Genomic DNA, 12,148 nt, shown 5'->3' on the forward strand with positions numbered 1-12,148 from the left:
GGTCAGGAAAAGAGAGGGGCAGGGGGAGGATCAGGGGATGGGAGACTCCCTGCGTGCACCAAGGCCGGGTGCTGCCACACTTAGGAAAGGAGAAATCCCCCCAGAAGGAATGAGAACTGTGTTTCCTCTCCTCTGTTCCTCTCCTTTCCCATACACACACCTGCAAGCTTAGCAGGGTTTGGACTTGGTTCACAACACAGTGGCCCCATTTGTGTCTGATAACCAACACAGAAGCAGCTGGGGAGGGAAAGAAACAAACACACTCTGAGCTCTGAAATGTCTGTGTTTTTTCTGTTTGCTATCCATTTTTCTGCTATATGAAATATGAAACGGTCAGCCATTGACAGTAAATGGAAATTGGGGCAGGAAGAGGTAATGCATTTGTCATTTCAAAGAACACCTCAAGCTCCTTTAAATTGAAGGAATTTAAAACATCCTTGTTTTCTGACTGTTTAGCATGTGGAGAAAGGATAGGAATTTTCCCCAGTCATAATAAGATTTACTTAAGTTGCAAGAATTTTTTCAAGTGTTTACAAATCCAAGTCAGTTAACTACTGGTCACATGAAGAGCTCTAAACAGTTTGATATCATTGGTGCACAGACTGGGAATACATGTGAAAGGTAGCTCAGCAGATTCATTTTGACTCCAGCCATGACTTGCAATTAACACCAACAAAATTTTGACATGTGGGACTCTGCAGACAGCACAAATGTATTTTCTGTAGGACTTTTGCCTGATGTGAGCACTTCCCTTCTTCCAGTAATCAGCATTTTGTCCTCAAGTGCTAAATTAATATTTCTGATGGTTTCAGGAAAAGTAGAACTTACAGCTAAGGCTTCATACATCACTCACTTTAGAGGGGACCCCAACATCTCACCCTGGGATTTGGGGTGATCTTTCCAGCACCAGGGGAACAGGGAGAACTTGAGGTGACCCACAGCCCTGCACTGGGGATGCTGTCACCACTCACTGACCTGGCAGTCCCTTTCCTGACACCATTCCCTCTCCCATGGGGAAGAGAAGTAGTACATTTCATGAAATTGGATCTATTTGAGATTAGAGAGTTTTGGTGTCCAAACCCATGTAGTCCTAAACAGGGACAAGACACGGTGACAAGCCAACAGAATAATTCCATGGAGAGTGCAAGGAGCACCTAAGACATTTCTCAGCTGCTGGTTTGATTCCTGGTTAAAGATTTCAGCAAAAACAGTGTGGATGTGTTGGGGGAAATTGGGATGCAGTTCAGGAATTTGGAAGAAGAGGCAACAAGCCATACAACCTGTGAAATTTAGGAATGATTCTGTTTTGTCACAAACCCTAATGGGTTTTTATTTTCTGTTTTGGGTTTTTATGGGTTTTTATTTTCTGGGACTCAAACTGTCAGTGGGATCTGTGAAGCTGGAATTTGTCCATGCCCCCTGAATCTTCTCAACAGTTTTATAAACTGCAAACCAGCTTAAATCCGGGTGTGGGATGGAATATGGGGAACAAGGAGAAGGAGGTCCCTGGTATTGATATGCCTGAGGCCACTGACATCAAAAGCCGTTTTTAATGGGCTCACAAGTGACAGAGTGAATGGGGCTGATGTGGCACAGAAGCCACTGCGAGGGGCAGTTCCAAAGGACCCAGCCTTTCCCTGTTCCTGGATTAAATCACAGCAAAGGAAAGACAATGAAATCCAAGAAAAGACTGAAATGTTGAAGAGTTGGAAGATAATCTGTTCTGAGCCAAATCCTGCATTTTAAAGCACCCTGACAGAACCTGAATTTACTTTAGTTCACAACAGCATTAGTCAAGGACTTTATCTGTGTTTCAAAGCACAGCCTCAGAGCTGGTGCTGAAATGCTCAGAAAGTTCAGCCTCAGGACAAATGATGGTTGTGACATGACCTGTGCCAAAATTATCTGGGTCTGCAAAAATTGGAAACTTCAAAGAGCTTCTTATTTTTGAATCTTTCGGCTCCTATATCCAAACTCACAAGCACAGAAGGGAGAGCTAATGCAAGTTTTTAGGTGTCAGTGTGGGGCAATCTCTAGCGCAGGAGTGTGCATCACCCCAGAGCACAGCTCAGATCCCTGGCACTAATGGGGACTGTGGCACATCTCTGTGACAGGGCACACTGGGCCTTTGGCACAAGGCTCTCACCAGCAATTACGGAGCCCTGCTGAGGTGAACATGAGGCTCTGGCAGAGTCAGATCCTGCACGTGGTCCTGGTGCAGCCAAGGTTCTCCTGTGCTCTCCAGGCATCACCTCAGCCTGTGCAGAGAATATCAATAATTTTCCCATGCAGTCTTCCATCAGAGCTCCATTTCACTGGGGAGGGGATTTTTATTTGTTTTCAGGAACTGACTTTTTACTAAGGAGTTCAATAACCTGAAGAAGAAAGGTGGTAGGAGTCAGCTGGTGGTGGTTGCACTGTTCCTGCTGCCCCTCTTTCCCCACAGATGTACAGTTCTTCGTTTGACTTGCCTTAGAGCAAAGTTTTCATTTGAAAACTCAAACTCCACCCTGCAAATCTTATTTGTAATGCTTCATAGCTTAGAGAAAGAGACAATGTGTTCTAAATCATGAAAATATGGGCCCCCACAAAATGCAAATCTAAGTAATAATATAATTATCATGTAATGATATTTGGCTGTGTTAATTCAGCTGCCCTGAATAATACATGCCTTAAAATCTCATACTGTAATGTAATTTTTCACACCATGTGTTTTGTAGGGATTTGGAGTCTGGGTATTTCTTTTATTTATTTATTTGTTTGTTTGTTTGTTCTCCCTTTGTTGCATCATTAAATGTAGCAGAGCATCACTTGATCAAAGTTGCTCAAACTTGTGTGATTTCAGCCCACTCAGCTGGGTTGAACTCCCAACTGCTTTAATAACCAGTTGCAAGAATGGACTGCAGAGTTATCCCAAATAACCCACAGAAGAAAGGAATTAGTGTTTTTCTATCCTCTGCTGATACGAATTGTACGCTTGAAGGAAGAAAATTATCTCATTACATTAGAACCTAATAGGAGGAAGTGCTCAATGTAATAAATTAATGTACATTATAATAGTTTCTCTTGAAAGCTGAGGAATAATTTGAAGTAAAATATACTTGTAAATATTCAGTCATTCAGTAAATCTACCAATCTCTGACTTTGTTAGTTAATGCTTTTTAATTGCCAAAGCAATAAGCAAGGAAGGAGAGCACCAATCTAATGTAATTACCTCAAAATACTGTGCTAGGAATATCAATCCCAGGGGGTCCCACTCCTGCTGGGGCTGTGGAGAGGAGATGGAGTCAGTCAGGAGGAGTTCAAGGTGCTTTGGTGGATCAGGTGAAGAAGGGAAGCAATGTGTGCCCAGGAAGGAGATGCTGGGGTGTGCCAGGAATTCTGAATGCCAGGCAAGGGCCTCGAGGACTGCTCCAGAGCAGGAGCAGCTGGAACCCTGCTTGGGGAGGTGACACCACTGCCCCCTCAGCTGAGCAGGGCCTCGAGTGCCTCTGGCACTGTGTGGGACTCCTGGGAGCCAGCAGCATCCCTGGGCCATGCTTGGAGCCAGCACCATCCCTGGGCCACTGCTGGGAGCAATCCCTGTCCCTGTGCTCTTCCTGGGAGCCATCCCTGTCCCTGTGCCACTGCTGGGAGCCATCCCTGCCCCTGTGCTCCTCCTGGGAACCATCCCTGTCCTTGTGCCACTGCTGGGAGCCATCCCTGTCCCTGTGCTCCTCCTGGGAACCATCCCTGTCCCTGTGCCACTGCTGGGAGCCATCCCTGTCCCTGTGCTCCTCCTGGGAGCCATCCCTGTCCCTGTGCCACTGCTGGGAGCCATCCCTGTCCCTGTGCCCCTGCTGGGAACCATCCCTGTCCCTGTGCCATTCCTGGGAGCCATCCCTGTCCCTGTGCTCCTCCTGGGAACCATCCCTGTCCTTGTGCCACTGCTGGGAGCCATCCCTGTCCCTGTGCCACTGCTGGGAGCCAGCACCATCCCTGGGCCATGCTGGGAGCCATCCCTGTCCCTGTGCTCCTCCTGGGAACCATCCCTGTCCCTGTGCCACTGCTGGGAGCAATCCCTGTCCCTGTGCTCTTCCTGGGAGCCATCCCTGTCCCTGTGCCACTGCTGGGAGCCATCCCTGTCCCTGTGCCACTGCTGGGAGCCATCCCTGTCCCTGTGCCCCTCCTGGGAACCATCCCTGTCCTTGTGCCACTGCTGGGAGCCATCCCTGTCCCTGTGCCACTGCTGGGAGCCAGCAGCCATCCCTGTGCCTGTGCCACTGCTGGGAGCCAGCAGCCATCCCTGGGCCATGCTGGGAGCCATCCCTGTCCCTGTGCCCCTCCTGGGAGCCAGCAGCCATCCCTAGGCCACTGCTGGGAGCCATCCCTGTCCCTGTGCCACTGCTGGGAGCCAGCAGCATCCCTGTGCCATTCCTGAGAGCCAGCAGCCATCCCCATGTGCGGCAGGCTGGAAATGGAGCACTTGGCACTGAGCTTTTGGGAAGAGCCTCTGATCCTCTATTAATTTCAGGGTTTTTACCTCTCTATCTCACTGGCATCCTGCTCATCACCTTTAACAGCTGGGAGGAAAGGGAAAGGGAGTGGGAGGGCTCATTCCCAGTGCGTGGTCCCTCACACATGCACCCCCTCAATCTGCACTTGTGCCATGGCAGAGGAACAGAGACAGAATTTACCCCTTCTGGGTCTCACTGGCCCCAAGCACTGGCCCCCCTTTACTGGCAGCATAATCTGACCCAGCAGGTTTAAAGGCAGGATGCTCTCCTTTACTTTATTGAGTTGATGATAAATATTTCCAGGAACTACAAAAAGGAGAAAAATGGTTTCTGTAAGGATCACTTGTGTAAGAGTGCACGTGCTGAGTGTGGGTGCACTGCTGGGTGGGTTTAAGTGGTGTTCTAGATGCACCTCCATCATATGCTAGAGTCTCATTTTAGCAATAAGTAGAAGATGATCATAAATCTCACTGAATGCTTTAAAAGATATTTGGATTCTCAGACTCACTATGGCAGAGTGGAGCTGTAGCATTTCCTTACCTGAGATGTAGAGGAATAATTACACAGGTTGTAGAACTTAACAAATTGTCTCATTTCAGGCAGTGTGAAATGCTAATCCATGAAATGACTCAGCCCTCATTCATCATTTCATAACATATAAATCCAGTTTATAATGTTCAACAAGATGCAAGTCAGACAACAGAACAGAACCCCAGCAGTCTTGTCCCTGGCAAACCAAAGGCAAATCTTGGTAAATAAAGCCAGGTTGTTAATGATAAACTACTATTAATTAGCATTCTTGAACCAGCTCTTGAGGAGTTAGATGAATGAGCAGATCTGGAGCCAAGGCAATAATGACTTTGTGTTTGTGTAACTACATCAGCTTTTAGAAGGTCTAAGACAGTTCTGGCACAGAACTGACCCAGCAGTGATAAATGAGCAGCAAGGAGCAGATTTGCCTCCCTGGGCTGAATCACCTGGTTCTGTGCAACTGAGCATTGGACTCCTCTGGCTGTCTTCAAACAAGGACCTAGAACTTTACCCTGAGCAGCTGCACAAGAACAGCCTTGCTTGAAGAAACTTGTCCAAGTGTGGAACTCTCCAGTTTTTCCAGTTCTGGACTCTTGTCACCACCACTTTTTGCTCACACAGGTTGGTGGTACCCTGAGACATTGATGGAGCCTGGCAGTTGGCATGCTTTGATGGAAACACACTGCAGGTCCTGCTGGGCACAGAAGAGCAGCAACTTCCCAAGATCTGGAGCCATGGATTCATCTCTGATGTGGAATAAGGTTTCTGTGATGGATATGATGACATTCTTAATGTCCAAGATAAAGGGTCTACAACAGACAAGGCTAAATTTACAATGGCTGCACATCACCTCTTTTAATAAGACAAAAATTACACTGTCTTCTGAAATCCTGTGTAGATTTTTAGGTGGTTACAGGTAAAAGTATCTATAAATATGATACAGCTATATGAAGTATAATATAGGAGGTAATGAGTATTTTGTTCAGGTATTGAATGTCTTTTTGAGAAACAGAAAGATCTCTGTAACTCTATTTTGACTTTTTTTGGTTGAAACCAGCCTTCTTCCAGAGATGACTGAAAGCCCAGGTGAGATTTCATCTGATGATTCTGTGCACAAACCCTTTTGGAGGATTTGGAAATCACAGCAGCAATAACAGTTACTACAGAGCACACCTGATTTAGAAAGTGTGTTTTGCCACAGCACCTGTCCTAAAGCAGTGCCTTCATTGCTGCTGGAGTTTCAGAGCATTTGTAATGCACAGCCTGCCCAAAGCAGGAGCTCAGTGCAGAAAAGTGTTCACAAGAAAGGGCAGGTTGGCCACATTTCCCTGGGACAGCTCCAAGGTGCCTTTGTAACGTAACCCTTTATTAATGATAGAAATGGAGTCCTGAGGTTAACCAATCTGCCACTTAAATAGAACTGCAGTTTGTGTTATCTGTAACTGAAGAAGGTCATGGGGTCTCTCGTTTGCAGCGGGACTTTGCAGTGCCAACAAATTAGCATCAGAGCCCTGGCCAGGCATACAGAGCAGCCTCTGAGAGCGGCCCAGGAGCCAGAGGAACAGGCTCCCTCCAGCTCCCAAGCCCACTGGCATTTGCTAAAACAGCCCTGCTCTTGTTGCCAGCCTCAGTGTGCTTGAGAAAGTGTCAGAGGAGCCTCGGGCAGGGACAGGAGGGGCGGTGGTGCCAAGGGAAGGGCCCGCGGTGCCGCTCCAGGGCGGAAGGGCTGAGCAGGATCTCACCTGTTCTTGCCTCCAGGAAGGCACAACTGGCTAAGCCTGGGAGGAAAAACACTTCTGAGAGGGTAGAAAAGAAAACCAATTTATGTGAGAGCAATGAATTTAAGTGCTTTTGCCCTTTCTTAACAAGACTGGCTAAGAAGAAGAAAAAAGGCAGAAAGCAAAGTCTTCTTCTTTCCTCCTCCCCCTGCAAAATCCTACATGCCCTTTTGGCAGAGATCCATCATTCACTTAATGTGTCCTGCTGAAATCAATTCATGTGTCAGGATTTGGAGAGCTAGAACAAAATTTGTTTGCTGATCCCATCCACAGATCACTCAAGAGGATTCATAAAGGTTGGCAAAAATACCCACAAACCCACGTTCAATTTGCTGTGTAAAGTAATGCATTAGGGAATGACAGATTCCAGCAGGGAGGGGGAAAGTCTGATTGTACAAACCAGTTGGTCAAAGTCCACAAGCACCTTGAAGCACATGCAATTACATGAAAGGGGATTTGCCTGCTTTGGTGATGGAAGAAAATGGACTTTATAGAGCAAATGTGCCCTGCTGAGTGAGGAAGGGAGGGCATGAGGAGCTGCTCTGGGGCCTGGGGCTGTGACAGCACAGGGTGGGGGGGTCACACAGCCCATGGGAGGAGCAGGTCCCTTGGCCACTGTACTCTGAGCCAAAGCCAGATCCATGTCCCTGCTGTCCATGGGGTTTTGTAGCACTCCTACTTCCACATTTAATCATGTGGAGAGAAATAAGCACTGCATAACCCCTGCAGGGCAGCTGAAGGATTTTCTCCTGCAGCTCCTACACTTCACAGACCTATGAAATGGCTCCTGGTTTGGGATTCCCTGGTCTCTGTCTGGGCTGCCATGGAATCACAGTGTCAGGACTGTCCTGAGCTGGAAGGGACCTCCACGGATCACTGAGCCAATTCTGAATGCACATCCCCAAAGCTCCTGTTCAACTCTCCCAGCACAGAGCCAAGCAAGAAACATCCACGAGCCTGTGAGGGCTGAGGAGGCGTTCTCAGGGCACAGGGCTGGCCACAGCCTGCTCCTCTGCCTGCTGGGCAGAGCATCTGCTCTTGCAACGGGTGCAAGGAGGACCTTGCTTGCTGAAATTATTCTTAATTAAAATGCAGTTAGCTGCATGAAGCAGAAAGTGGCTTTCTCCAATCTCCCATGTGAATAAAAAGGAATGCTGTGGTGATGCTCTGGTTGGTCAGCAGTGCTCAGGTGCTCACCCAACAACAGCCTCCTCACTTTGCTGGGTTCACAGAGTGCAGCTTTGTGCAGAGCATGAGGCTGGGAGGGCAGAATTCTCCTGATTGTAGCCGAGCCCACAGCAAGTGCATTAACCCACCCACAGCTGCTGTGCTGCCCTGCAGCCTCCCTGTGTGCAGTTCCTGTGGTAAATAGTGTGGGCCATGATGTCACTCTTGCTTAAAGCAATTTGTTGAGTTGTAAATACCAATCAATTCCTGTGACTGAATCCTGTGACCTTGGGTGTAATCCATGACAATGCTGACTTTAATGTATTTTCTAGCCTTAGCAAAACTACTTTTAGCTGCCCTTTCCCATTAACTTCCCATCTCACTAATAAAATACTGAGAGAATGATATTCACCACTTCTGCCAATTTTAACCGGAAACGATTCTGACTAAGGAATATTAAATGTTGCACATTGACAAATCTGATCTCTGCTCATCATTGCTGGGGTCAGCAGCCTCCTCCTCAGCCTTTTCTCAAAGCCAGACATGCTTTGCAGCCCAGGGTCACTTGACCAGTTTCAAACTCAAATTAAAAGGTTTTCATTTATGCCCAAAGGAGGAGGGGGTGTGTGATCCCTGTGGGTGTAAGACCTCTCCAACTTTAAAACTTCCTTCTTTGAGCTCAATGTCTCCTTCCTGCCTCTCCTGCCCTCCACCAAACTTGCATGCAGACACTTCTGAAAATGATTGGTATTTGTTTCCCCTCGGTTGTCTCCTAAAGCAGGAAAATTACTGCCCAGACTGGAGGGGTTTAATAGGATTTGGAAGGGTGGTTTGGGGAGGATGATTGAGGACAGGACACACAAACTCTCTGACAGGAAGGCTATTGCACTCAGAGGATTTTTTCCTGCCATCTGAGATGATTGCAGTGATACAGGCCCCCGTGCTCTGAGCTGAGCTGCTGTCACACAGAGCCTGGGCAGGTTCCTGTGGCTCAGGGCTGCTGAGCTCTGACTCCCCTGCAGCACCCTGGGTGTGAGTGAGGGACAGAGCTCAGAGGCAGACTGGGATCTGCCAAAAGCTCTCGTCTTTCTGTGATGACATGAGGAATCTTTGCATATTTGGCTTTTCTTCTAGAGCTGTGACAGGAGCACAGGCACAGCCAGCAGCAGATGCAGCCTTGTGGGGCTCTAAATCCCTGTAGTCCCCATGGAGATTTTACACTTGTAATTCTCACTTCTGGCTTTAACAGCTTTGCTGGCTGCAGCAGAAATCCTCATTGTTCCAGCACGTCAGGGTGAGAGCTTGGTGTTGCAGAGCTGTCTTTCATCTTTCCCTGTGCTGCTGCTCTGCTTCAGCATCCCCAGGTGCCCTGGCCCTGCAGGAGCTGCTCCTGCCCTGGGCAGAGCTGAGCTGGTGCCCTGGGAGTGTGGCTGAAGGGCCTGCAGGGCTGACAGCTGCTGCAAGTTTGCTCCCTAGAACCCAAACTTCAGATGAATAGTACACGCTGGCTGCCATTTAAATTCAATCAATATTCAGTTAAAAAACAAATAGAAAGCTTTTTAGATCGGTGATGTAAGGGAATGTTGGTTCAAGGAAGTAATTACATATTATGTAGAAAAAGTCAATTTAAGTCCTCAATAATTTACTTAAGTGATTTACTTGACTGATGTGTTGTCTTGACCCAGCAGGGCAGAGTGACAGACACTCAGCTGTGGCAGAGCTCCAGCAAAGCCAGCCCTTGTTACCATCCAACATAAATCATCAGCTACTGTCTTGTTCCAGGTGTACACAGGTGCTATTTAAAACAAAAAAAAGGTGATAAATTTTATGTTTGTAAACATAACTCTGTCAAAACTAATCCTGTTTCTGGCAGATGAAGATGTTATCCATACCTCTTGCTTAGGCAATATCCATTTTCAGGAAATAAAGTTCCTAGTGTATAATTAGCTGAAATTGGCTGACATTAGGGCAGTGGGGGTACCTGGTGGGATTAACTGGATGGCTGGGAAAGGAGCAGCCAGTGCTGCACAGACCCCTGGGGACAATGACAGGGTGGCTGCTGGTGGCCTGCTGGGGCTCCAGGACCCGCTGCCTTCTCATGGCAGTGGATTTTTAAGGATGCTCTTTGGACTCTTCCCAGATTCCATTCCATGCATGTGGAAGATAGAGATTGCCATTTGTAGCCATGCCAACGATGCTGGCGAGGGCTGCTGTTCCCTGCTGGCTGTACCTGAGACACAAGGGTCCTTTTAAAAATGGCCTCTTGTGCTGTGCTCGTCCTTTAAAGCTGGGAGTGAGCTTTGGCCCTGAGGAGATGAACCCTGGGGTGCTTTGGGTGGCTGTGCTGAGCTCTCAGCTTGGTCTTGAACTGCACCAAGGCTCAAAGAACAGCACCCAGTCCCAAAAGCTCACTCCAGGTAGACCTGAGAGTAGCTGAAATCCCAGTTTAGGGTTACACAGAAATATCTGCGCAGAAATAGTGCTCCTGGGTAAAGCTGTATGATCCAACATATTCAAAAGCTTCAGGCAACCCATTAGTCCCCTGTTATACCCCTGTTTCCCTGTTCCTTGCTGCCTTGAGTGCTTGTAGCAGCAGCTAAACAAAGCAAAAAAAACCCACTAAAAATGCCCACAAAAGACCCCAAAACTATTCCTCACCTACACTTCCTTGGAAATTATTGGAAATTGAATATAATTGAAAATAATTGAAAAATATTGGAATGTGATTCAACTAATGCTACTCCATCGTTGACACTAGTTTGTGTGATGTCCCTTGAACTCCCATGGACTGAAGGTCACCAGCTCTAGGAAGAATCTCTGGGAGAAGCAGGCTCAGAACCAAGGGGGAAACCAGACTGATGGCAGCTGGACAGGGCAGTGGTGAGCAGCAAAACGTGGCTGAATCCTTCATTAAACCATATGGCTTTGCAATAATAACATGAAACTGGGGCAGATAGAACCCAGGAAATCACTGTGGGGAGGAGACCCCAGCATGTGTTCAGAATGTAGCAAAAAATGGCTCCTGGCAATTTTTCACATATATTCTTCCAGTAATAAGTAGCTTAACAAATCTTGAGCTTGGTTATTTAACAAGATCATTAGATCAGCATTTGGGACCTATTTACTGTGACAGGAAAACAATACACCTATGATCTATTGTGGGCTGGGTTGAGATTTCCAACTTCAACAGTAAATATGGTTGATAAATTAAATTAACGTGATAGTCTTGACATAGTACTAGTAGTTTGTGTATTACAGCTCCAACAAGGTGTTGAATTTCATTCCCAAAGAATTAACCTGAACTTCAGCCCTCTCAGGTCTTCAGTCTCTTGGTAAAGCCTATAAATACCACAGACAAGGCTTATGTCATTAGCCTCTTAATGTTATAAACATTTAATGAAGTTAAATTTGAAGTACAACACATTGTAAAATCGATCTGATCTTGTTGGGGAGACAAAGGGAAGAAAATTGTTTGAGTCATTTGGAAAACAAATTAAGAATTACATTCACTTAACTTTGAAGTGGATGAAAAATTATGGCCAAGATGGATGGAGCCATTGTATTCCAAAGGCAGAGAGGGCTGGGAGCAGGGATCCTCTCTGAGAGGAGGATCTGCCTGACACAGATTAGCAGCACCCTCAGTGGCAGGCAGCCCCCATCAATCACCTGGGCCATGGCAGGCAGAGCTTTCCTAGAAATTAGAGGAATTTCACTCCAAATGTTGCAGCTCAGGCACCTCTCCCTCCAAGCAGCCCCTTCAGCAGCTGGGGATTTCTGTGCCTTTGGGCACAGCTCTGCACTGTCCCCTCCAGGGCTGCTCCTGTTTCCAGGGATGCTCACCTGCCCCCCAGCACAGCCCTCAAACACGGGGCTGCCTCTGCCTTGTCTGCTTGCAGGACACAGCCATTCCTGCTGCAAATGCTCCCCTGGAATTGCCTTTCTAAGGAATAGGTGGCTGAGGTTCTCCCAGCCTGTCCTGCAGTGGGGCTAAGAGGCTTTGCTGGCAGCCAGCTCCGTGTCCTGGCATGGTTTACCAGCACCCAGGGTCTCCTCCAAGTGCTAAGCAGGCAGGAAAGAAATAAATAAAAATAAATAAACCCCTATTAGTGAAGGTTTACTGTGTAAAACTCCAAGACAATGAACAGGAAAAAGTGAAGGGCAGCAGACGTGTTAAAA

The sequence above is a fragment of the Agelaius tricolor genome, unplaced genomic scaffold, assembly GCF_023055355.1.
Source record: "Agelaius tricolor isolate 1412-34295 unplaced genomic scaffold, bAgeTri1.0.p SCAF_14, whole genome shotgun sequence".
Classification (NCBI taxonomy): domain Eukaryota; kingdom Metazoa; phylum Chordata; class Aves; order Passeriformes; family Icteridae; genus Agelaius; species Agelaius tricolor.